General features: G+C 36.9%; 1 non-coding gene across 1 annotated transcript; it reads left to right on the top strand.

The window, feature by feature from the left end:
• The first annotated feature begins 23686 nt into the window (after positions 1–23686).
• LOC111764209 (U6 spliceosomal RNA) lies at positions 23687–23793 on the top strand. The gene has a single exon (XR_002796881.1). It is a non-coding gene; the product is annotated as a U6 spliceosomal RNA (small nuclear RNA).
• Positions 23794–24029: the final 236 nt, after the last annotated feature.

The raw sequence follows: 24029 nt of genomic DNA on the forward strand, positions 1-24029 counted from the left end.
GAAGTTATTCATTAGCTTTAGCATCATTTGTCACTTAGAGGTATTGAAAGTCAGGAACAGTTTTATTTTCAAACACAGTAAGTCCTGACTCCTTTTTATATAACAGTTCTTTCTTTAACTTATTTTCTTGTTTCCCATTCTATTACTGGCAGTTAGAAGAAGCTAGGGATGTCATGCAACATTTTGCCTGGGAATATTCTTAACTAAATGTTAGGAATTGAATTATGTCCCTCAAAAGAGGCATGTTCCGGTCCTAACACCTGGTCTGTGGGAGTGAACCCATTGTAAAAAAGACCTCTGAAGATGTTATTAATCTGTACCCAAATTGAATGAGGATGGGCCTTAATCCAATATGGCTGAAGTCCTTACAGTCAAAGGAAATTTGACATAGAAAGAGGAGCCATTTAAACAGCCAGAAGCTGGAAGTCAATAGAACTGGATGAGAAAGAGGATGCTGCCATGTGCATTGCCATATGACAGAAAAGCCAAGGAACCCCAAAGATTACTGGCCGGCCAGAAGATACCAACCCTAGGAGGAAGCAAGCCTTCTAGCCTCTAAGATCATGAGCCAATAAACTCTTACTAAACTAACCCATTGTAAGGTCTTTGTTTTAGCAGCTGAAAAACTAAAACACTAAATCATAGAATTCATTAGATACATACTCTATTTTCTACATTGTCACAGGCAATGATGTTGCTGAACTTACTGCCATATTGTAACAAGAATATTTTATCATCCATCTTTTAATAACATTTTATCCACTTTCCTTTGAGCCCTCTTTAACAGCCCCCTCTTGTCCTGTTAACAGTCTCAAAGACTTCCAGCTTCTGCTTACCACACTTTCCCAAAGGCAAAGCCACATATTTTAGGGTTTCTTATAACAGCATCCCATCATTCTCGCTACAATAGCTTCTTAACAAACCATCTCAAACTTGATGAAGTATAATAACAATCATGTATACCATTCCCGCTCATAATTTTGGGAACTGACTCTGATTAATTAGGAAGTTCTCCTTTAAGGTCTCACATGTGTAATCAGACAATGGCTTCTCCAAAGTTTCCATGTTCTCCTATGAGGCAGTTGATGGTGGCCATTGCTTGGAATCTGAGTTGCATCTCTCCATGTTGCCTGGGATTTCTTGCAGTATAGTGACTGGGTTTTAAGAGCAAGAACCTGATCCACCAACAAGGTGGATGCTTTCTTGCCTTTTATATCTAGTCTCAGAAGTCATATATAACGTCGCTACCATTGTACTCAATTAGTCAAGGCCATAACAACATCTCACCCAGATTAAAGGATAAAAGATGTAAACTGCCCTGTAAATGGCTAAGTGGCAGGTCAAACGGTAAGAGGCACATGGATGATGAAAGCAAATGTTACAGACATCTTCGGAAAAATACAATCTGCCACAACCACTTACCACAGAATGTCAGCTGTAATATATCAAATAGCAATAAGAAAACATAATGAAAATATTTGGAAGTGATACTAAAATATTTCATATGAAATAGATGAGAGCAGCTTAATGTATTCTTATTAAAATAAAACAAAAATGAACAAAACTGCCACAATAGGGATATTGGAAAAACCTACTATTTCAATGTTTTGATGTCTGAAAACAGATCCAGGAAAATGCATGATAGTTGCTTCTGGGAGAAAGTAAATATTTCAAAATAAATGAGAAAAGTCATATTCAGTAGGACAAATAAATATTTCAGACTGTCTTGAAGAAATAAAATGGTCTGAATATGAAAAATAATAACTTCCCTGCTAAATTCTGAGATACAGTTATGTGATAAAATGTAATTTCTGTAAAACCAAATTTTATGACTTTTAACCTTCTTTTCTTAAATGTTCTTCCTGTTATTACAGAGATTTAATTTTAAGGTAAAATACATTAAAATAAATTAAAACCTAATTACTTTAATTGCTATAGCTACTTGGTCAGCAATTCAACATGCTTTTGACTACAGATTGGAAAAATTATCTCACCCTTTCTTGAGAGAAGAAAGATGGAGTTAGATTTGAAACTATTAGAATTTCAACATTGTTGGAATTTTAAATCAGGAATTACTTAAATCAAAATTAAACGTAGTTCATGTGGATGGCCAATTTACAGAATGTCTTCTTTTCTCCCTTTTTTTCTGAAGTCAAACTCATATTTTTATAGTGGCTCTGCCTGTATATTCCTCCCTTGTTCCTTTGTGTTTTAAGCCTTTAAATAACTCTATAAAAGGAAAGTATTCATCGCATGTCTAATATGGGCTAGGTCCTATGCATGTTTTTTTTTTTTAATTTAATATCTTATTTTCTCTTTCATGAATCCCTCTGATATAGGTATTCTCATCACAATTTTGTGCTGGGGTTTGTTTGCTGGCTTGATTGTTGTTTGAAAATTACCTCTATGAACTATTGCAGGCAGCCAAAAGTATACATAAAAATATAATGAGGACCTGTGTACCTATGACCCAGTTTAAGATATAAAATTTAACAAATAAAACTGAATTTCCTTGTATATCCTCCATAATCCCATGTGCCTCCTTTCCTTTCCAAAAGTAATTATTATGAATTTATGGTGCATACACATAAAAAATATCTTGCATTGTTTTGCATATTTCAAAATTTACATCATGTTCTCATATCTATTATCTCCTTCTGCAACCTTTATTTCTTGAAAATTATGCACGGTTTACTTTTATCCATGTAATTAAAGAGCTCTAGGTTATTCAATTTTTATTGTTATAAGAGCTGTAAAATATTCACTGTATTTATCCATTCTTTTGTTGACAGATATGTACATCATTTAAAAATTTTCACCAGTTCAAACCATGTTGTAATGAGTATTTTAGATATTATGTAATGACTTCTGTCAAGAGATCAGAATGAAGTCTTTCATATCTATCCATTTCCACACATAAACACACCTACTCCCATTCCCTCAAAATACGTTACAATTTTTAGTAAATCAACACTTTATATAGTAGTATGAATATGGAAATTCTATTCATGACCAAAACATAAAGTGTTATGTAATTATCTTATTATTTTTCTCCTTTTGCTTCTTTTATTTTCTGGTGGTATTGTGGGATGGAGAGGCTTGAGACAGGGAAAGACATTTTCATTATAAGCCTTATTATAATTACATTTTAAAACTATGTAAAAACTTTAAAACCTTTTTTTAAAAAGAATGAAAAATCTCCCTCAGAGAGGAGAACATAATAAAAAATAGGACAGGTAAGAATGGTATTTTTCATTTATATTCATTAGTTTGTAATTCTCTTTTTTATTCTTTTATATTTTCAGTGTTCTTTCATGGATGATGATTCAACAGCAGGATTTCAGTACAGTTCTCCAAAGCTGGCTGACTTCCTATCCAGGGTATTACTCTCTTGACATCTCATTTTTTTTTTTTTTTAGATTTATTTTTTATTTATTTCTCTCCCCGCCCCCTCCCAGTTGTATGTTTTTTGTGTCTATTTGCTGCGTGTTCTTCTTTGTCCGATTCTGTTGTTGACAGTGGCATGGGAATCTGTGTTTCTCTTTGTTGCATTATCTTTCATCTTGTGGTGTCAGCTCTCCATGTGTGCGGCACCATTCCTGGGCAGGCTGCACTTTCTTTCGCGCTGGGCGGCTCTCCTTACGGGGCGCACTCCTTGCGCGTGGGGCTCCCCTATGCTGGGACACCCCTGCATGGCAGGGCACTCCTTGCACACATCAGCACTGCACATGGGCCAGCTGCACACGGGTCAAGGAGGCCCGGGGTTTGAACTGCAGACCTCCCATGTGGTAGATGGATGCCCTAACCACTGGGCCAAGTCCGCTTCCCCTCTCTTGACATCTCAACAGAGCTGCTCATAGAAGTTTCCTACAAAGTCTTCTAGTATTAGCCAGTCTTTCACAATACTAGCAGTCCGGTGGCAATTAGACTTGTCATTATGCCTGAGAATTTTTATCATTTAGTGAATGGGGAAGGGTGACATGGCTGCCAAATGCCTTGTAGTATATGGGATAAGCTCACAGAATAGAAAATTGTCCCACTCCAAAAGTCAATATTCCATCTACTGAGAAATGCTGACATCCAGCTCTTACAAGGAACATGATCAAAGTTTCTGAAATTGAAGATCTTAATAGTTAGAGGTTGTTAAAAGCTCTATAGCTGTGTTCTAAGATATCATAAGACCGGATATCCTTCTGATTACTATTCCTTGTTGCAGGGAATATTTTCCTTCATCTCCTAAGAGGCCTCTCCCAAGTACTGAAGTACAGAGTTCCTCACCTCCTTCTGCAATGGGCACAAAAATACAAATGCGAATTATGTCCCCCAAAGAGTCCTTGATTTCCCAACTCCTGGAGCTAACTATATGCATTTTAAGAGAATCAGAAAATGATCAATGAGATCCCAGCCTCATCTAAAATTATTTACAAGTTTTGGGCACTATCATTTTCTCATCTTTAAAAGTGTTTATGTTAGGGAGAGCAGATGTGGCTCAAGCAGTTGACCATCCACTTCTCACATGGGAGTTCCCAGGCTAGGTTCCCAGTGCCTCCTAAAGAATACAAACAAACAGTGAGCAGACATCAAGAAAAACAAGGAGCAAAAACAATGAGCCAAAAAACCCCAAATGAGCAGGGCGTGGATATGGCTCAAGCAGTTGAGCACCCACCTCCCACATGGGAGGTCCTGGGTTGGTTTCCGGTGCCTCCTAAAGAAGAAAAAACAGACAACCAGCAGACAATGTACAAAAAACAATAATAAGCAAACAGATGAGGGAGTCCGCTCAGGGCGGGTGTGTGTGATGTGTTTACATTAGCTCCATTTCTGTAAGGGAATTTTGCATGGAGCAAATCATGTCTGAAGGATATACTTTCAATGTTGTCAAGTCCCAAGTAAACTTAAACAATGGGGCTGGAATAGAGTCATGAAATTTGGTTTTAAGTCTTATTCTCCTTTATCATATTTTTAACTACATTATTGAACTACCAATTCCTTATATTGAACTGTAATTAGAATTTGGCTCCAACTAAAAGGAGATATTAAAGTCAAGGATGCTGGAAACTGCACTTCCATTCAGACCACATACCTTAAAAATTTGATAACAGAGAACATTTCAGATTAGAATGCTTCAAAATTAACTGTATTACTTAATAAAATATTTCAAAAGACTCTAATATGGATGAGTGGAATGCAAAACCAAAAATATCATATACTACTTCTTAGATAGGTGTTTTAAAGTAACTCAGACTGTCATATATATTGTTCGACATAACTAGAGATGTCTTGACGATTTCCTTATTATAACTTCCATGGTGACTAACATGGCATCTTGGATATTATGTATTATCCAAATACATCTAAATATATTTTAATTATCTCTACTGAATACTGGATACCCTCTGCTTGACTCTATTCTTTCTTAAATAAAATCAGATGAGGGAAGCGGATTTGGCTCAATGGATAGGGCGTCCGCCCACCACATGGGAGGTCCAGGGTTCAAACCCAGGGCCTCCTGACCCATGTAATGAGCTGGCCCATGATCAGTGCTGATGCGTGCAGGGGTGTCCTCCACGTAGGGGAGTCCCATGCACAAGGAGTGCGCCCCATACGGAGAGCTGCCAAGTACAAAAAAGTGCAGCCAGCCCAGGAGTGGTGCCGCACAGTTGGGGAGCTGACATAGCATGATGATACAACAAAAAGAGACACAGATTCCCAGTGCTGCTGACAAGAATGCAAGCTGACACAGAAGAACACATAGCAAATGGACACAGAGAACAGACATGGAGGGGGCGTGTGGGGAAGGGAAGAGAAATAAATAAAAAATAAATCTTAAAAAAAAAAATCAGATGAACTTCCTCGATCCATATCTTCCTCTAATACCTTGCCCACTCTGCTTCCCTTCTATGGTAGGCAGAATAATGGCCCCCAAATATGTCCATACCCTAATCCCCATCACGTGTAAATATGTTATCTTACACGGAAATAGAGAATTTGCAGATGTGATTAAGGATATGGACATTTAAATGGGGAGATTATCCTGGATTCCCCATGTGGGTTCACTTAATTATATGAAACCTTAAATGTGGAGAACGTTTTCTGGCTAGGTTTGAGAGAGAGATAAGAGGACTTAAAAAGGTTAGAGAGAGATTTGCCTTTGCTGGCTTTGAAGATTTTGGAAGGGGACCTTGAGCCAAAGAATGTTGTGACCTTTAGAAGCTGGAAAAGGCAAGAAGATGAATTTTCCCTTAGAGCCTCCAGATAGGAACATAGCCTAGCTGACTCTGATTTTAGCCTACAGCAACTGCAATCCTATGGACTTCTTACCTGCAGAATGGTAAAATAATAAATTTGTGTTGTTGAAGCTACTAAGTTTGTGGTAATTTGCTATGATAGCACAGAAAATTAATACAGAATCCCAGCTAAGTTTTCTTGCAAGAAGCATCTCTTGTTGCTGTCAACATTAACACACTGATTTTTTTCTTTAACCCACTCCCACTGAGTTTGTGCTTCTCCACTAATTTATTGCCAAAGACATCTTTGAACACCATGCCTCCTAAATCCACTGGTCCCATTCTCTATTCTTATCTTTACTGTCCCTTAGCAATTATGGATGCAGTTGGTCATTGTTACTTCCCTTATTGAAACACTGTACTTTTTTAGATTTTTCGAAAACACACCCACCTGGTATTCTTCCTACTTCCATATTCTTGTTACGTGACATTACTAACCTATACCGTGTAAAAAAATACAACAGACATGACTGTTATTCCAAATCTTTCTTCACTAAATGTCAATATCCAATTGTGTATTTGCTCTTTTCACATGGATTTCTGATGATATTTCAAACATTACAGCCAAAACAAAAGTTTTAATACTTGTGCCAAAACTTGTCCTCATCCCCATTCAGTTGCTCAAGTCAAAGTCTTAGGAAATACCCAGATTCCTGTTTCCCCTACCCCTCATGTTCAATCCTTTGGGGAATACTCCATACAGCCTCCAATCTGTCCACTTCTCTGCATCATCACCTTTACCACTGTTCTAATTCAGACAACTTCAGCTCTTATCTGGATAACTCACAAGTCTCTTCATGAGTCTATATGCATCTGCTCTTTTGTCCTCTTTCCTCAAGTGAAAAATTCATTCTTTACATAGCTGCTAAAGTAGATTTAAAAAAAAAAAAGGCAAAACACGTAATATCACTTTCTTCCTTACAGCCCTCCAATGACTTCGCATTTTGGGCTTACAATGAAGTTCAAGTTCTGACTGGTATATCAGTTCCACACTCTATAATTTCTACTACCCCTCTCCTGTCATCTCATGTCCTCCTTATCCTATAACCTCCACTCTCAGTGTCCTTTGGGTCTTTGCAATTATTATTTCTTCTGCCTGGAATGTTCCTTCCTCAGATCTGCATCTGACTGATAGCCTCTCATCACTCTGATTTAAATTTCTATCTATTGCAAATAAAGTAGTCATCAGCAATCACTATCATGGTCTGTGTTTTAATTCTCCACATAATATTTATTTTTTTATATGTGCATTGATTTCCTATCAGCTTTTCCCCACAAGAATGTAAACTCCAAAGGGCAGGGATCTCTTCACTGCTATATATCCAGAGCCCAGAAGAATGCCTTTCACATATTATACTCTTAATTTGTGTAGCTTGAGTGAATTAAATGTCTTTCAATTTCAAATTTCTTTCTACATAACACCATTAATCCACAAGCTTTCTCAAATATGTACAATATTTTATAATATCTATACAAATGCATTTATTGTCAGAACCAAAGTCATTATCACTAACATAAAAGAAACATCAATTTACTTCAGCCAGATGTCATGGAAAGGATATTAGATGGATTATCCTAACATTTGAATTCTAGCCCTTGTTCTTAGCCTACTCATATTGGAACTTCAGCTTCTCTTGAAATTTTACTAGTATGGAAAGTGATGGGGTAGGTCTTGCTCTGATAACAATCCAATGAATGGCAACTAAAATGCTATATGATACAATTATGAAGGAGTATTATCTTAATATACATGATTCAACTTCTTCTCCTCCAGTTGCAACAATCGTCTGCTTTTTGCTGAGATTTCAGTTACCTTATTGAAGATAAGTGGGTGAATAACCTAGTGTCTTTAAATTTAGAAAAAAAAATGGTAGTCTTTACCTGTAGGAAAGTTCTTCCTTTAACATTACATGAATATAATGTTTAAACATATTTCCTTGGGTTCTATCTTTGATAAAGATAATCATAATTCTTATAAAATTATAAAATTAAATCTCATTATTCATTTTATATTAGATAACATTGTAATTATTTTTACATTATAGATAGAGTAATTTTGCCATTTGGAACCATACCTGGGGTCATGCATGCCATAAAATTAAAGGTAACAAGTCACTCTACAAAATATTTTCTTGCTGTAAGACAACATATTTCACCTTTCGAGCCTCTTCACTATCTGTTAATTAGTTTCTTTAAAATATAACAAATATTCGTGAGAGTTCACTCATTCTTATACAGAGATTCCCTAACATGGAAAGAAATCTAAATTGCTTTTCAGACTAAGTGATATTTCTGTAGATGTTGATAAAATGCTTCTTATATATATGAAAAAAGTTTCTCTCTTCAATACTATTTCTATTACAAGATCTTTAATAAAATGGGAGCCCTTGTTATCCCAGAAATTTAATTATTTTTTCAGCATATCATGCAATTTATTAGCTTGGCAATATCTTACAATACCAAATAATATGTGAAAGTGTGGAGGAATTTGGTTATAAATTGTTGAATGTAGAAAGAGGATATCTTGGGAAAGAAAAATGTAGTTATCACTTTGCCTTCTCTCACCTCATTAGCAATTAATTGCAAAGACCAAGATGGAAACATAATAGGACCATACAATTGTCAGCCCTGCACACCACTGCTTTAAATCCTGGACCCAAAGCACACAGAGATAGAGTAATTATCCTTCTCTCCCTACCCCCACAATCTGTATTTTCTACAACCATAAAGATTTGACAAATTTTATTTATTTTGTCACCCATCTCTTATTCCTGTCCTACCCCATAAGATTCCAAATATGCCACATACTTGATCAGTGACTAAGGTGGTAATTTAAATGTGAAAAATTTGCAAGAAGATATGTAAAAATAAGAATACCGGGAAACGGACTTTGGCCCAGTGGTTAGGGCGTCCGTCTACCACATGGGAGGTCCGCAGTTCAAACCCCGGGCCTCTTTGACCCGTGTGGAGCTGGCCCATGCGCAGTGCTGATGCGCGCAAGGAGTGCCGTGCCACACAGGGGTGTCCCCTGCGTAGGGGAGCCCCACGCGCAAGGAGTGCACCTCTAAAGGAGAGCCGCCCAGCGCGAAAGAAAGTGCAGCCTGCCCAGGAATGGCGCCACCCACACTTCCCGTGCCGCTGACGACAACAGAAGCGGACAAAGAAACAAGACGCAGCAGCAAAAAGACACAGAAAACAGACAACCGGGGGAGGGGAGGGGAATTAAATAAATAAAAATAAATCTTAAAAAAAAAAAAAGAATACCACCTTCTCATAGGTACGTGCTTTCTAAAATGAACACACTTAATGATGGTGTAAACTAGTAGAAACTTTTTGGAAAGTAATCTTCATTCAGGAATATTACCCAGGTTCTGCAATTACTCATTTGTTAATAATCTTATTTCTTCTCTACCCCATCCACTTCCTTCTGCCACTGGATTATTTTCAGGCAAATTCCAAATATACCAGATCATCTGTAAAAATCTCTATGTTCTTTGTAAGACATAGGTTCTGCTTTTAAAATATAGTTACAATGCCATCATCCTACCCAGAAATCAAAATGAGATCTTTAATAGCCTCATATAAACAGCAAATATTCACATTTCCCTGATTGGCATATAAATCTCCTCTTCCTCTCCCTCTCCCTCTTCTTTTCCCTCTCCCTCTCCCTCTTCCTCTCTCTCTCTTTCCTGCTTTGTTCCAATCAGGGTCCATTCATTGAAATAGATTGAGGTGTTTCTTAAAATTCCTTTCACTTATATTAACATTTGTTATCAGTCCAATGGAATATGGACAATATTTTCTGTTTTAGGTTGCCTTTTTTTTTTCTTCTCATTTTCCGAATCTGCTACAAAATAAGTGAACTGATTTGATTTTCTTTCTTTTTTTTTTTTGTTTTTTTGAGGTATCAGGGTCAGGGATTGAACCCAGGACCTTGTATGTGGGAAGCTGGTGCACGATCACTGAGCTACATTGGCTCCCTGATTTTATCTTTTAAAATGAATACAATATATCAAATAAAAACAAATTCTAAAGAAATTATATGTCATACACAACTTTTACTTACTATAGCTTCTTTCTTTTCTGTTTCATTTTTGTCGTATGGCAGATATTACCACTGCTCCCCAATATTTCTAGTTTTCCTCTCTTGAGAACATGGGAATATGGCACCCTCGTCCTTTTGAATATAAGGATGGCCATGAAATTAGTTATGGACAAAAAAACTGAGCAGAAGTCCTTTATGTCATTTTTAGATAAAAGCATCCCAGGGTTGGGGTGCGATTCTCCATGTCTCTCTTCCCCATGCCCCAGCAATTATGACAAGAAGCTGATATAAAAGCAAAACAGACTGGAATGCCAAGTCACCTCATGAAGTATAGTTGAATTGAAAAACTGCAAATAAGTATTTTTTGTGCTAATCTACTGAGACTTAAGGTTTGTCTATCTCTGCAGCATAGTCTAGATCAACCTGGTTGATAAAGGTTAAAAGAAGTAACAGGTACATATCAAGAATTTGATGTATCAACATTTAGATTGCTCAGATATTGAAAGTAAAGGCACCAGAAAACTCAGTAATCCAGATAATTAATACTAGAAGTAGTATTTGTAAAAATTAAAATTAATGCAAACATTGTCAAAATATCAAAATTTTAAATAAATACAGGATCTGATGGTGCTATGACAAGCCATATTGGAGCCTGAGGCAAAAGGAAAATGTTCACCCAATATGTATGTTTTTATGTAACTTCTTAGTGGTTCATTTTTTTTTCAGAAACTTAAAGTCAGTGAAAAATGTTGAAAAATTAAAAAGTAGTTGTGTTAAAATTCACAGCATTATTTTGTGTTTACATATTTTATATATACTTGAAAACCTGAAAGTATTACAATTTTATTTTCTTGGCATTAATGGAAAGAAACTCGTATATATATATGAATAATTGAATAATTGCAGGTCAATTCTCAGTAATTTTCTTTCAATACATAGTCAAAACTGACAATTTAACTAAACTGGAATAGTCAGTCTAGAAAACTGAAATGTCTGGCATAATAGAGCAAAAGAAATATGGTGATAAGCTGATTTTTTTTCCTATTGTGATTTATTTATTTACCCTAAGTAATAAAAGGTGATGGCTAGACTACACCTTCCTTCCCTATTCTGTTCACCCTACAAGGTATCTACTGGCAACCCCTGTTAAAGATCTTTTTTCCCTACCACATTTAGTTTCTAAGTCTCTATTGTGTTTAAGGAACTTAACTCCAATTAACTTGGGTCAGGGGGTGATGCTGAATGCTCCTCTGATATAAGCAGATATTGGGTTGCCCATAATAATTTCATTTTCTAATAAGCAAGCTATATTACAGAAGGACCTGAAGGAGTGGAATACACCGATGAATAACCTAATCTCACTGTATTTTCCCAATTTGTATTTTCAGAGGAATAGAGAGGTTTGGGAATGAACTATAAATTGAGTGTGCATATATGAGTCCCATTCAGCAAAATAAGAAAAAGCAATCAGACACTCAATCTCTCTAATAGTTTTCAGTTGCTGCAGGACAACGATGTTATTATTCTCTACCTATGGTGAGTGGCAAATTTTGATCCTGTTCTATTCTAGACATCACAGCCATCTTTTTCCAAACTTCCATAATATGACCTCACTCTACAGTGAATATTTTACATGAAACCACTCTACAGAGAGAATGTATTTTACTATGGCCTAAGAAAAATAAGTCCTTGTTTTTGTTTATAGTTGTTGTTTTTAAAGTAGGCAAAATTAAAACCTAGTCAGAGGCCCCCTTCCATACCTAGTCAGTTTTCCTTTTCTTTTTTCAGAGCCTTTCTGAAGAATCTGATGTCCCCAAGTTGTTTGCTCCAGGGCTGGCCAGGGCCCCAGTAATGTCTTATGCTTCGAAATCTTACTCTTGTCATCAAAACTTTTCTGTTAAATATCCATTTGTGTAGCATTCTATCTTTTTAATTTAATAAATTTTTCCATTCTAATGTGTTTGTCAATCAAATACAAAAATCTACCATTTATTCAACTATTGAGGTTTGGTTGTATATATTACATTTTGAAATATCAGAAAATCACTTCTTCATCTCTGAGCAAGGCATTTTAACTTTTTACAGATAGGAAAACCAAGATTCAGAGAAGCTAAATAACTTGGCAACAGTCAGAAAGATAGGAAGTGGTAAAGTTAGGCTTTGAAGGCAAAATGATTACCTGATTGCAAAACTCAAAAGTTTTTTTTCATTTCAAGCCTTCCCTTCCTCCAGTGTATCACAGACCTTGAAGAAATCCGCCTGCTTATATCTAAGCATTCTTATATGGTGTAAAATGTCTTAACATGTGCATGAGTTTGGCAAGCAGAAAAACACTGTTAAAATGCCAAATACATTTTCACAGGATATTTGTGATTTGGTAAATGGCAAAATTTAGCTTTTTAACACATCTAAAAAAGAATCAGTATCAAGGTCTATCTTGAGACATTCTAATCAAAAAAGGGAAGTGTATTTTTAGAATATAAACATGTCTTTGCAATATGTTACCAACAAAATCTATTTGAGTGGAATTTCAAAAATGCCCCCATTGAATTTTAAAAATTACCTTAGGAAATAATGCTATAAGGACAAAGCTTGAACCTACTGGCTGTTTGCTCAGCAGTCACATATCATCAATGCGAAATGAAGTATTGAATTCTTTTTTAGTAGACTTCTCTAAAAGTAGGATTTGTTCTTTTCCATAGCTACCAGGATTAAGTTGTACCCTTTACTAAGCATGGAAATATGACTAATTTTAGTCAATGCTCCATCCGCAAGCTGGCTGGCTGATTTGGTTGTCTGCCTGAGTAGCAATGACTAACAACACTATAATAAGGAAACATGCTTAGAATAAAAAAGGCCCAAGACAAAAACCTTCCTGGTTGGCAACATGGTGAAAACAGGTGAAATATTACTGGTAATCATCAGTGGCAGGGCAGTGCTTTAATGCCCATGTATGAAATCTATAGCTCCGTCTATAAAAGCATTCACCTGAGCGTCCCGCTAAAAATAATGATGCATTACCTGGAAGAAGTGGAAGAATTAATTATTCAGTCTGTCTGCACTCATAAAGACCTCCATCTAAACGCTAAATATTTCAAGTTGCATTTTGACCTTTCTTACACCTTTCACATAGGTTTCTCCTTTTTTACAAAATGCTACAGAGAATGGAAGCGTTGTCAATTAAGTAAAGAGGGTGTTTGCATCAATCTTTTCATGTGTGGAATTTAATGACATTTTAAGGTTAAAGTAAAAGTCAAACATTGATTTTTTTTTTTTGGTGTATTCCCCTAATGCAGCTAATGAATAGAGATTCCAATAAAAACCTTAAAATCCTTTTTAAACCTTCCACTATCAAAAGGTTTCTTTTGTTTTACTTTATTTTTATCACCAAACTTTTTTTCCCACTGACAAAGATTTCTCTTCCACTGAAAGACACTGAGTCGAGATGACCTGGGGAATTCAAACCCAGAAAATCTTGACAATGATGTATTCTAAAATAAAGTTAATTGGATGAATCATACATATACACACATTTTAGAAATTAGACTGAAAATTCAGGATTCAGACATTAGGCTGGATCCTGGTGATTTCCTAACCAACTGAAAAGATACTTAAATCTTTGCTCATTCATCTAGAAGGTATAATAGAAAGGATGATTTTTCTGTACTTAATACTTGCTGTACTCTATGAATTCGACTGGTTAATAGAATGAAGAATAATAGGAAAAAAAGTGTGTACAAAGAGTCTGTGATGTTTGGCAAACAGGGAGCTAGCACTTCATACCAGAAAAAAATTAATAAAAAGTAAGTTGGTGCAATATCAAGTTTCACATTTCATAGGCAGTTTGTGTGAAGAGGGGAGGCAGCAAGATCCTTTGGACAAAGCTCAGACCACAGCAATGCTGGCTCTCTGACCCTCCATTAGAAATCTAAATATGTCTCATCTTCCACAGGGAAGTGATATGGCCTCATATTTTTACATGTAATATGATCACTTTTTTTTTTTTTGAAATTATGTTTATGCTGATTTTTCAATATGTACACAAGGAAAATTCTTTGTTGATATCTGCAGTGGGCAGGTAGAATCACATAAGGACTCTCTTAATAAACAGTATGCTTAATTCCATGCTGTTTAGGAATGAGAGCTATTGGTCTTTGATAGAATTATATCCAACATAAGGAAATCTCTCCTTCATATCATTACTTCACATGATTGCTTGTTCTGTGTCTGAACCCATAAAGGCAAGATTCTTGTCTGAAGTTTAATTCACGCTTGCCTTTTTTGTGAGCCTGCAGTGAAATCCTGCACCATTCTGTACCTTTGTTTTTCTCATCTAGAACATGGGGGAGTTTACCTCTGTTTTCAGTTCTAAAATTACATATTCATTTTTTTAATTAATTGCCAGAATATCAGAAGTACTCATGAAAAAGAATAATTTCTTGGGCAAATTTTATGCATGAAACTGCTCTGAGACCTTAATAGGTACTCATCTTCACAAGAGAAAAGGGTAAGCTTCTCAAGGAGCTAATGCACAAGATAAGCAATTAAGGTACTTGACTTAGGATTTGGAAGAGAATTGAAATGTGCTTCTTAAGACTTGCAAAGCTTGTCTTTATTATTATTACTTTTTATTCTCATCCTTGGCAATTTGCTGCTGTTTTGGTTGAACATTCAGTCTTTTATCAGAGAGAGACCTCATTCCTCTGATACCACAAAATTACATCATCTACCCAATTCTCTCAAATTTATCTCTACTCACCGCCTTATCAGTTTTTCTGAGGACTTGAAAAGACTACGAGAGAAGACAGCATGGCAGCCACATGCAAGAACACAGTTTATGAAAGATGAACTCTGATAAAAGAGACTTCTAACATGTTAAAGAAGATCTTTAAACTTCTAGAACAAGTCAGAGTCCACAGATTATTTTTATATGTTCATTTGTTTATTCATTTACTCAGTGACTCATTTATTCAACCAAAATTTATTAAGCATCTACTATGTGCCTGACCCTCAATAGGCACTGGTGAGATAAAGAGAAACCAGTTTGATCACTGGCTCAAAGAGCTTTCTGCTTGTTAAATGTACTAACAGCTATAATGCGATAATTATAAATGCTCTGATGGAGATAAATTCAGAGGACTATAAGAATCTAAAGGAGGGCCAACTTAAAATGTAGGAGGAAAGCTGAGTCAGCAGTGGACAATAGACATTAGTCAGTGCAGGGGACTGGAGGTGGGGAGAGGATGGGAGTGAGGACAGGGAATAACATATGTGAAAGCCCTGGGAAGAGATGCACCTGGGGAACTGAAGGTCATCTTGTCTCATTGGAACACCGCAGTTCAGATAAAAAGTTGCAATAAACAAGGCTACAGAGTTAAACAAGAATTTTGGCAAAATGTTTAAAATTATCCCATAGGATATGGAGAGAGTTGTTAAAAGTTTAAAATCGAGAATGGCTTTACCAGGTTGCATTTTAGAAAAGGTCAGTTAAGAGCAGTAGAAAAGAAGGATTAGACTAGCAGGGGTTCTTAATCTTTTTGTTCCATAGACCCCTCTGCCAGTCAGGTGAAAAACCACCGAAGCCTTACTAAGTCCACACTATACTGCGTATTATTTAATAAGTATATCATACCTGCATGAACACGTCCCCACAAAAATAATGTGTTTTTGAATTTCCGTTCAACTTCACAGACCCTTTGCTAAGAACCCCTGGATTAAAGGAAGATATGCAAAGGCAGGGAGGATATTTCAGAGGCTAGTGTAGGAATCAGAAAGTCTAAATCATTGTTTCTCAAAGTGTGGCCCCTAGCATCATCTGGTAACTTGTTAGAAATGCAAATTCTCAGGCTTCTCTCTGGATTTTCTAAATCAGAAATGCTGGAAGTGGGGCCCAAAGCACTGCATTTTAACAAGCCTTGCAGGTGACTCTGCTGCAAGCCAAAGTTTGAGAACCATTGATCCTAATTTAAGATAGCTGCATTGGAATCAAGAAAATTCAATAGATCTGAGAGACCTTTATAAAGTAAAATGATTTGATATGGTATAGATTAAAGAAGGGAGAGTCTAGAATAAGTTGTTTACAAGTTCTGGTTTGGAGAACTAGGTAGATGGTGATTCCCTTACATACCTTTTCACAAGGTTTCTGATCCAGACATGTGGCACCTTGAGCTGAAGTGAGTCCCGTTTCCACCCATTGCCACTAAAAAACCATGGAGAAACAAAATGGATTCAAACTACTAGACCACAAAACAAACAAACAAATGGTTAATATGAAGAAGAAACATGATTGGCATTGAAACTTGATTAATTTAAAGTTATTTTTTCAGGTTAAAAGTATAAGAAATAGGGGAGCAGATGTAGCTCAGTGACTGAGTGTCTGCTTCCCAGGTATGAGGTTCTGTGTTCATTCTCTAGTACCACCTTAAAAAAAAAAGTATAAGAAATAAGTTTAAGGAGGTACCAGGGAATGAATGAACCAGGACCTCGAACAGTGGAAGCAGGCACTCAACCACTGAGCCACACCCACTCCCCAGTGTAAGAAATATTTTTAGAAATAGCTTCAATAAAATATATAAACACCAAACTAGTAGAAGAAAAGAGAAGATACAAAAACTCAATCTATGAGTTTCAACAGGAGAAAGCAGTTTTTTAAATTACAAAGAAAATGTCTATTTAAAAAAAGAGACGTTTAAAAGAAACACTTAAATGGCAATTACTATGTTCAAAAAGTACTATTCCATGAGCATTTGAAATTTTAATAGAGTTACTCTCATGAGAACTTTTTAGAATAGGTACCGTTTTTACCTCCGCTTTAGAGATGAGCAAATGGAGGCTCAGAGAGTTTAGATGAGTACAAATTAAGATGATAGAAACAATTGTGTACATTTACTTACGTAGAGTAAATGTAAGTGGACTAATCACATTGTTACTGGATTTTATTTAGGTTCTTGGCTATGCTGCAGAAATGAATTTCAAGAGCACACAGGGTGAGTTAGGCTAGTAATTTATTCAGGTAGGGAGGGAAGAGAAATGGGAGAAAACAGATTAGGGGTCCCAGGTAGAGAGGAAGGGGGTGAAAAGGGATAAAGAGGGCTGATTTGCAGACTACAATTCCCCATTATAGGTTATAAATGCCCAGGTTTTACTTGTATGGTCACATGGCAGAGGAAAAATGGTGAGAGCAGCATGCAGAGGGCAGGAATGGGTCCAGAAGTGACAGAGAGTGGAGTGTGCACTAGTTCAGGCCCTGCTTAGCTTTTTTAACTGTTAATTATTCCACCCCTTTGCTAATGGCAGCGGAGGGTTTCCAGCTGTTTGCTGTTTTGACTGATTACCCCACCCATCAATCCCCCAGTGAGGACCCAATGATAAAGTCCTTAGGGAATATCTGCAGCTATTCCTTGCTTCCAGAAGAAGTTTTTGTTCTGGATAGCAGAATCTTGGGGGCAGAGGTTTTCCAGCAGCCATCTTGAGGATTACTGATGTCCACATGGACTCTCTGCCAGGTTCCAGATCCATCTATTGATTCCCTATCTTACTAGCCTGCTTCAACATCACTTCAAAGAAAGGGCTTCTCAGATTGAATAAAAATAAAATAAAAAGTCCAGCTAGCTATTTTATGCTTACAAAAGACACACTAATATATAGTGATTAAGAGTGGATGAAAATAAGGAGATGAAAAATACATGTCAGGGGAAGTGGACATGGCTCAACTGATAGAGCGTCCATCTACCATACTGAGGGTCCAGGGTTTGATCCCTAGGACCCCCTGAGCCCTATGGTAAGCTGGCCCATGTGCAGTACTGCCGTGCACAAGGAGTGTGCCCCACAAGGAAAGCCGCCCCAGGTGAAAAAAGAACAGTCCACCCAGGAGAGGTGCTGCACATGGAGAGCTGACGCAGAAAGATGACGCAACAAGAAAGAAAGAGGCACAGTTTCCCAGTGCCTCCAGATAATGCAAGCGGACGTAGAACACACAGTGAATGGACACAGAGCAGACATGGGGGCAGGGGGAGCAGAAGGGAGAGAAATAAATAAAATAAATAATCTTAAAAAAAAAAAAAAAAAAATATATATATATATGTCAGGCAAATATTAGCCAAAAGAAAGATTTTGGGAGAAGATTAGAAAAGAGAAGGCAGGGGTGAATTTGGGCTGAAAAATGACATTCCAGAATATTTCAAAAGTGTTTTCAGCAGTTTTTTTTTTTTTTTTTTCAATTTAAACTACTTAAGGCAGCAAGAGAGAAAACATATTTTAGGTAATTTTGTATTCATAATTAAGCATCAACTAGAGTCTGTTTCTCAATGTACTGAGAATGTTTTAAAGCAAGGCTTCTTTGGTTCTAACACAAAGTAAAATGAAAATATCTATCAATATACTATTATACCAATTTTTGATATATCTTTGTAGTATCAGATTTCTTCTTATTTAGTGTCTTATAATTATTTATAAATGTATTCTAATGAGGATTAAACCATTTTATGTCCCTTTCTTTTGGTGTACTCATGTGTACCTTTGTATCTATATATATACTCTGAACGTGAGCATGATTGGTTTACAACAGCTGTTGATTAATTGATTGTCATGCTTCATTTACCTGATTTAGTTAGATAGGAGGCTACATCTTCTTTATTCTCTATTCCCCAGGTAAGTAGGCTACTTAACAGGGTGTGCTTATATCAAAAGGACACACATTCCTGACCAGAGTGCTGTTTATGGCCAATGTTATGCAGGATATTGTGAGATGTTGGAAGCAAGGATTAAACTTAATCTTTATTTTATAGCCAAAGTGCTTAGTTCAGTAGGTACTCCAAACTTATAAATAAGTGTCTGTTCATAGACTGAGTTTAAGCTTATTGCTATATTCCATTTTACTATTAAGGGAACCTGGCAATATACTGGGCTTCACCTTTCAGGAAGTTTTGGATCACAGAGAGGTTCAAAAAGGGCAGCGGAGGAACACTAGTGTGGGATGTTATTGACAGGGGACACATGGTTGGCAGGGAGTTCTACAGGGCATATATCCAGGGTACATAAAAATGTTTGGATATTTTCATAGTGGAAACTAAAAACAACAACTGAGGGAGTGCTGAGATCCTAGTCAGGGGAGCTCTATCACAGTCCCTAAAGGAACAACAACAATCCCCCAAGTGTAATGGCAAAGACCAAAAAGAATGAAGGTCCAACAATGAGCCCCTGATACTAATGACTATGCTTGTTACCCTGTGCACCTGAAATAAGAACAAGGCCTAGAGCAGCAGTGTGCCTAAGAGTTACCTCCTGAGAGCCTCCATGTTGCTCAAATGTGGCCAGTCTCAAAGCCAAACTCAGCATGTAAATGCGTTGCCTTCCCAGCAGCATGGGACATGACTCCCGGGGATGAGCCTCCTTGGAGCCGAGGGATCACTACCAAGTACCAGCTGATGACGTAACTAGAAAATGACCTTGAATAAAAGGTTCAGCTCGGACCAGCAGAATATCTCTGTCTACATATAATAACAGAAGTTAAAAATGCTTTTTGACCTAAATCAAGGGGGAAATGGAAAGGATAAATGAGTTTATATGGCTATGAGTCTCTAAAAAAGAGCTGGGAGGTTATCAGAGGGGTTGCCCTTATGCACACCTGAGCAGAGTCCCAGAGACAGATAAAGTAGATACAACCCCAGGTATTGGTTCTTCTGAGGACTACAAAGACCCACAGGCTTTATGGTCATGGCAGATGGAGTTCACTGGTATGTCAGTTGGCCCTTCTTTGGAGTTGGTGTTTTCTGTGTGAAGGAAGTGGACTCAGATGTGATCTCTTTTCACAAGCCTTCCTGTTACTTTACCAGAATTGTAGTTGGTTCTGGGGTTTAAGATATACCCAGGGGATCTGAATCTCTGGACTGACCATATGATAGCCATGCCCTGAACCTCAACAGACTTCAGCTCCTACACTCTGGTTTATTGGACTTACCCCACTCAGCTAACACTGAGTTAAAGAAGGTCAACCACCACACCATGGAGCCAAGAGTGCCTACAACTGTAAGCAGGAGGATTGCATCCAGTATCCATGTGGAATCTAAGCCCCCTCTTGACATAGATGTGTAATGAACACAACCAATCCAAGGTCCACAGGATGGAGGAATAGAATATGGATTACAGTGGACTTACTGATATTCTATTCATGAACTATTGTGATTAGTAATCGAAGAAAATGTGGCATTGGTGTGGAGAAAGTGGCCATGGTGGCTGCTGGGTGTGGGGAATGGGAGGAAGAGATGAGATGTGGAGGCATTTTCAGGACTTGGAGTTGTCCTGGGTGGTACTGCAGAGACAATTAGTGGACATTGTAGGTCCTCCTATGGCCCACTGGATGGAACATGGGAGAGTGTGGGCTATGATGTGGACCATTGGCCATGAGGTTCAGTGATGCTCAGAAATGTATTCACCAAATGCAATGAATGTGTCTGACGATGGAGGAGAATGTTGCTATGGGTGGCATAGTGGGGTGAGGGGGGTGGGAGGTACATGGGGACCTCATATTTTTTAATGTAATATTAAAAAAATTTACATAAAAAATGTCCATTATGTTCAAATAGGTGGGCCTAGATGAAATAAGTAGTCACACATGAGTCACAGTGTATCAGCCAGTTTACTGCCCCCAAATATCATGAACTATAGTTCATGATATTAATTATTATAATTATGACCTGTTAATAGAATATAGCCGTTTAAATTTTATTTTACATATATAATATCTAACTCACAAGGTAATGTGAGGTTGAAATGAGATTATCTCCGTTTTATAAAGTTTTCAATACTTTAGTTAATTACAGTATTAATTTGTATCTTTTTGCTGTAATAGATTTCTATTTCAAGCTCTAAAGAGCACTGAAAGGGTTAGCACATTCAGCCTATAAATAAGTAATTAAGCTTTCTCCTAACTGCTAGATAATGATAATTTTAATAATGATGATAATGATGATAGCTAACATATATCTAGCCATCACTAGATAGCTATCTATCTATAGCTATCTATCACTATCTAGCTAACACCAAGTACCAAGCCCTTCTCTGAGTGACATACACATATGTAATACTTGCCGTAACCTTAACAAATAAATGCTGTTATCATTCCATTGTACAAAGAAGGAAAATGGGGAGAGAATTAAAATAATTTTCCCAAATTTCCACAGCTGGTAAGATTCAGAGCTGAGATTCAAACCTTGGTAGACTGTTTCCAACCACACACTTGACCACCCTGTGAGATGAACTGAAGAAATGGAGTTTATATACACTGTTGAGGAGCAGATGAAGGCAATTTTCAAGGCTTTAGTACTGAAAAATCAAGATTGTCTGCTGTATCAGTGCATGACTGTGTTTTATAAGTGAGTGGGTCTAGCAAACTAAAGATTAGAATGAGGTTAAAAGGTACAAATGAATAACCTCACAGTTAGATTTTTAGTAAGCTTTGCTCTAACCCCAAGACTACTAGTGAATGAAGCTGAGTCATGAGTTTCTTATTTGCGTAATTTTCCCAAGCACATGGAAAAGAATCTAATATACTTCTCTTTAACTATTTATTCTCAAACAGGTACATAGAAGATTTCTGCTATTTCACTTCTGAAATAGCTGGGGTGTGCCAGAGCTGTGGTGAAGTACAAAGAGACTTGAACTTGGAATCAGGAGATAGATAGATTTTGAATCCAAACTCTTTCATTAACCTGCTATAAGACTGTGGTACTCAATTCACTTATCCTCTCTGAATTGCAGTTTTCTCATCAGTTTAATAGGGATAATACTTGTTTCACAGGATAAATGTTAAATGAATCTTACATGTAAGTGATAGTGATGAACTGATAGCAATAAATGGTAACATGATAGGCCATTTTAATTAATTAATTATTAATTTTAAAGCAATCTATTTTGGACAAGTGATAAATTTTTTAAATGTTAGAAGGTGGTAAAAACAATTATCAATAAAATTATACCAAAAGTATCAATCTAGTAATTTAGGAGTTTATCATGAATTTATAATCCTTGAAAGATAACATGGTTGAATGTTGAACCTCATTCATTAGTTTTCTATTTATTTCCTAACAAATTAACAAGAAATTAGCAATTTATTCTTTCAAAGTTATTTAGGTCAGAAGTCCTGGCATGGAGTGACTGGGTTCTCATGTGAAGGCTTGATTAAGAAAAAATATACTTGTAAGCTCATTCCGATTTATGAAAGAATTCAGTTCCTTTTGGTTGTTAGCACTGATGTCTATACTTTCTTGTGGACTGTCAGCTCATCAGTCATACCTGAATTACAATGTGGCTCCCCCCATTTTCAGAGTCAGCAAGAGGAATTCCTGTCACTCTGTAAGTTTTTACCAGCAGAGCCCAGTATTTTTTAAGGACTCACCTAATTGATTCAGGATCATCCAGAATACTCTTACTATCTTAAGGTCAATTTAGGAACTTAATTATATCTGTGAAATCTCTTCACAGCATCATCTGTATTAGTGTTTGATTGAATAACTGGGTGAAGTTGTGTGTGCCTCATAGGGAGGTATCATGAGGGACCAATTTAGAATTCTGCCTATGACAAGGTTCATTCAATATGTTTCATTCAATATGTTGAGTGAAATATGTTTCATTCTATATGCTTCCCATTCCTAGAACACCCAGTAATGTAGATTTTGGAAAGTTCTGCTCGATCCAGTGGTTTAGGGTCTTCCCTATCTCTTGTCAGTTTTCTCTGAGAAAATCCCCTTGATCTGTCATTGATGAATAGAACTTCTCAGAGCCCAGGGAGTGTGACAATACTGAGTCCAGACAGACATACTAAATAGACACATTTATTATGTGTCTTAACCTGGATCAGGGATTTATTCCTAAAATCCAGATTCCTTTTCTCACACAGTATTATAAAAATCAGATTTTGTCTGAAACTAATACACAGGTGGAGTTGCAGACTTGATGAAATAAAATTAAGCATGATTCAAAAGAATGTTTTTCAGAATCTAGATATTAGGTAAGGGCAGAGAGAAAAGTTGAAAAATGATGGCTATTATTTTTTTTCCATGGACTCATTGTGAGGCATTAGGGTGGTAAGATTCTGATGAACAAAGATTGGGAGTGCCAGATATCATCAACACAGGATTTAATATGTGATGTTTCCATGGCTCCTATCTCCCCCTCCCAGTTATGCATTTATGTATGTACTGTTCTAGCACTGGCTTAGAAGAATGTTTCTCCAAGTGTTGCCATGTACTCTCTGGAGCAAAATTCCTGGGGGTAATTGTTAAAATACAAATATCTGAGTCTCTCCAGAGATCTACCAAGTCAGAATCTCTACAGTTGGGATTCAAGAATCAATTTGGTGTTCGCTTCTGCAGCATGTATACTGAAATTGAGACAGTACAGAGAAGATTAGCATGGCCTCTGCACAAGGATGGCATGCAAATTCATGAAGCATTCCATATTTTTTTGATACTGATAACTATGCTTATGAGCTTGTGCATTTGAAATTTCAACTTGGCCTAGAGCTGCAGGATGCCCAAGTGTTACCTCCTGAGAGCCTCCATGTTGTGCAAATGTGGTCACTCTCTAAGCCAAACTCAGCATTTAATGCATTACCTTTCCCCCCAGTGTGGGACATGACTCTCGGCAATGAGCCTCCCTGGCACCAAAGGATTACTTCCAAACTCTGGCTAGTGATACAA

Source organism: Dasypus novemcinctus, chromosome 17, assembly GCF_030445035.2.
Source record: "Dasypus novemcinctus isolate mDasNov1 chromosome 17, mDasNov1.1.hap2, whole genome shotgun sequence".
In the NCBI taxonomy this organism is placed as follows: domain Eukaryota; kingdom Metazoa; phylum Chordata; class Mammalia; order Cingulata; family Dasypodidae; genus Dasypus; species Dasypus novemcinctus.